A 4,287-nucleotide genomic window follows, 5' to 3' on the forward strand; every position below is an offset into this window, starting at 1 on the left:
CAGTCTCTTTCTCCCTCTCTAACATCTCTCTCTCACTGTCGGTCTCTCTTTCTCCCTTTCTAACATCTCCCCCTCACTGCCAGTCTCTCTTTCTCCCTCTCAGTCTGCCAGTCTCTCTTTCTCGCTCTCTACCATCTCCCCCTCACTGTCAGTCGCTCTTTCTCCCTCTCTAACATCTCCCTCTGTCTGCCAGTCTCTCTTTCTCCCTCTCTAACATCTCCCTCTCACTGTCAGTCTCTCTTTCTCCCTCTCTAACATCTCCCTCTCACTGTCAGTCTCTCTTTCTCCCTTTCTAACATCTCCCCCTCACTGCCAGTCTCTCTTTCTCCCTCTCAGTCTGCCAGTCTCTCTTTCTCGCTCTCTACCATCTCCCCCTCACTGTCAGTCGCTCTTTCTCCCTCTCTAACATCTCCCTCTGTCTGCCAGTCTCTCTTTCTCCCTCTCTAACATCTCCCTCTCACTGTCAGTCTCTCTTTCTCCCTCTCTAACATCTCCCTCTCACTGCCAGTCTCTTTCTCCCTCTCTAACATCTCCCCCTCACTGTCAGTCTCTCTTTCTCTCTAACATCTCCCTCAGTCTGCCAGTCTCTCTTTCTCCCTCTCTAACATCTCCCTCTCAGTCTGTCAGTCTCACTTTCTCATACACTCACATCTCCCTCTCAGTCTGTCAGTCTCACTTTCTCATACACTCACATCTTCCTCTCACTGTCAGTCTCTCTCTCACTGTCAGTCTCCCTCTCACTGTCAGTCTCCCTCTCACTGTCAGTCTCTCTATCTCTCACATCTTTCTCTCACTCTGTCAGTCTCCCTCTCACATCTTCCTCTCACTCTGTCAGTCTCCCTCTCACATCTTCCTCTCACTCCGTCAGTCTCCCTCTCTCACATCTTCCTCTCACTGTCAGTCTCCCTCTCTCACATCTTCCTCTCACTGTCAGTCTCCCTCTCTCATACACTCACATGTATGGGGTGGGGGGGAATCAGGTCAACTCTGAAAGAACAGCAGTGATATTGAGCGAGCGACAGCACTCCCCCCCACTGAGAGGAAAGTCGGATACACACACACACACACACACACACACACACACACATAAAAGATGGTTACACACACACACACACACACACACACACACACACATAAAAGATGGTTACACACACACACACACACACACACACACACACACACACACACACACACACACACACACACACACACACACACACTGAGAGGAGAACTGGGTTCTTGGAGCTTGGCGTCTCCAGATAAGGTTAAACCAATCTCCGGTGTTAGCGCAGCGGGCTGCAAAGTTCACACCGGCTCAATCAATAATACACTCCTCTGTGTGTGGTGACCTTATCATTCAAATGGCAAATGTACATCTGAAATGTTGTGTATCATTAGTGGAAACAGTGGGCTACAGTGCATCAGCAAGACACACACCACACACACACTTCAAGGGAAGGAGTATTGTGAATTTGTATAATCACATTTCTGGCGTCTAGTTCAAATTAATTTGCTATAGTTACATAGCGTTGTGCCAGTATAGTTACATAGCGTTGTGCCTGTATAGTTACATAGCGCTGTGCCTGTATGGTTACATAGCGTTGTGCCTGTATAGTTACATAGCGCTGTGCCTGTATGGTTACATAGCGTTGTGCCTGTTGAGCTGAGCAGAAGTGGTAGCTATGTACACTACTGGTCAAAAGTTTTAGAATAACTACTCATTCCAGGGTTTTTATTTATTTGTACCATTTTCTACATTGTAGAATAATAGTGAAGACATTGAAACAACACATATGGAATCATGTAGTAACCCCCAATTTTTTTTAAACAAATCAAAATATATTTTATATTTGAGATTCTTCAAATAGCCGCCCTTTGCCTTGATGACAGCTTTGTACACTCTTGGCAGAGTGGTTAGAGTGTTGGACTAGTAAACAGCAGGTAGTCTAGTGGTTAGAGTGTTGGACTAGTAAACAGCAGGTAGCCTAGTGGTTAGAGCGTTGGACTAGTAACCAGCAGGTAACCTAGTGGTTAGAGTGTTGGACTAGTAACCAGCAGGTAGCCTAGTGGTTAGAGCGTTGGACTAGTAACCAGCAGGTAACCTAGTGGTTAGAGTGTTGGACTAGTAACCAGCAGGTAGCCTAGTGGTTAGAGTGTTGGACTAGTAACCAGCAGGTAGCCTAGTGGTTAGAGTGTTGGACTAGTAACCAGCAGGTAGCCTAGTGGTTAGAGTGTTGGACTAGTAACCAGCAGGTAGCCTAGTGGTTAGAGTGTTGGACTAGTAACCAGCAGGTAGCCTAGTGGTTAGAGCGTTGGACTAGTAACCAGCAGGTAGCCTAGTGGTTAGAGTGTTGGACTAGTAACCAGCAGGTAGCCTAGTGGTTAGAGTGTTGGACTAGTAACCAGCAGGTAACCTAGTGGTTAGAGTGTTGGACTAGTAACCAGCAGGTAGCCTAGTGGTTAGAGTGTTGGACTAGTAACCAGCAGGTAGCCTAGTGGTTAGAGTGTTGGACTAGTAACCAGCAGGTAGCCTAGTGGTTAGTGTTGGACTAGTAACCAGCAGGTAGCCTAGTGGTTAGTGTTGGACTAGTAACCAGCAGGTAGCCTAGTGGTTAGAGCATTGGACTAGTAACCTGAAAGGTTGCAAGTTCAAATCCCCGAGCTGACAAGGTACAAAATCTGTCGTTCTGCCCCTGAACAGGCAGTTGAACCCACTTTTCCTAGGCCGTCATTGAAAATAAGAATTTGTTCTTAACTGTCCTATTGCCTGACAGTGACCATATGAGTTCAGAACAGGAAGCAGGATAAAATCCCTGCCCTCTTAAAAAAAAATCAAGTTGCATTCCCAGTTCAAACAAGCTACTCAGACGGAGGTTGAATACATAAAGTATCTCTATAACTATATACAAAAACAAATGAAGTGGAATGTCGGTCCATCCATAATTTTGCTTTGTTTTATTTATTTCAGACCTTTGGAGTGAACAGACAACAACAACTGATGACAAATTGATTATGAGAAAGTTACAAAAAATAAACTTGAATGACTTCAAGAAACATGATAGTCAGGTGAAAGTTCTAGAAAGTTCTAGAAGAGATGATCCTTTTATTCCGTACTGGATCATTGGAGCGGTTTCTTCGTTACGAAATCACGTTCAGACGGCACAGACAAATGTCTGCATCCCAAATAGGGCCCTGTTCCCTCTATAGCATACTAGGGGGGGCCCTGTTCCCTCTGTAGTGCACTAGGGGGACCCTGTTCCCTCTGTAGTGCACTAGGGGGACCCTGTTCCCTCTGTAGTGCACTAGGGGGACCCTGTTCCCTCTATAGTGCACTAGGGGGGCCCTGTTCCCTCTATAGTGCACTAGGGGGGCCCTGTTCCCTCTATAGTGCACTAGGGGGGCCCTGTTCCCTCTATAGTGCACTAGGGGGACCCTGTTCCCTCTATAGTGCACTAGGGGACCCTGTTCCCTCTATAGCGCACTAGGGGGACCCTGTTCCTTCTACAGCGCACTAGGGGGGCCCTGTTCCCTCTATAGCGCACTAGGGGGACCCTGTTCCCTCTATAGCGCACTAGGGGGACCCTGTTCCCGCTATAGTTCACTAGGGGGGCCCTGTTCCCTCTATAGCGCACTAGGGGGACCCTGTTCTCTCTATAGTGCACTAGGGGGACCCTGTTCCCTCTATAGTGCACTATATATATATATATATATATAGTTATGTAGTAAGGTAGAACTCAGACGGAGCCCTGATCTCTCACATTTACCTGGAACCCAAACACCTTCATGAGAGAAGCATTCGTTCATAAAACATAAGTGTAAAATCAGAAACAGGAAACTTCAGACCATGTCGTCATCATCACGTTGGAGAGGAAATCAACCCCCCCCCCCACCCAAACAAAAAATAATTCTCTAGTGTTCATATAGTGTTACTATGTTTAACGTACATGGCATCTGTATGTACATCACTGAACAACAGTGGATTAATTACATGTTACAGTGAGTTAAGAGCTAGGTACCTGGAGAGAATACAGAAATACACAACATACTTTGAAGAAAGACATTTCTGAGGAAGAGGAAGATGACTGAATCTTCATATTTCAGTCAGTCCAGTATCCAAAACGTTTCTCCATCAGACGGGAGTTTTTGTTTGTGTTTTTGTTTGTAGAAGTCAGCGATTAAATTGCATCTCGCAGAGACACAAAATACCATGATGGAGGAAGGAGTGAGAGAGTGATCTACAAGGAACGAAAAACAGGAAAATCGTCGGACAGGTCTGGAGCGGTCTAT

Source organism: Oncorhynchus mykiss, chromosome 11 (genome assembly GCF_013265735.2).
Source record: "Oncorhynchus mykiss isolate Arlee chromosome 11, USDA_OmykA_1.1, whole genome shotgun sequence".
Classification (NCBI taxonomy): Eukaryota; Metazoa; Chordata; class Actinopteri; order Salmoniformes; family Salmonidae; genus Oncorhynchus; species Oncorhynchus mykiss.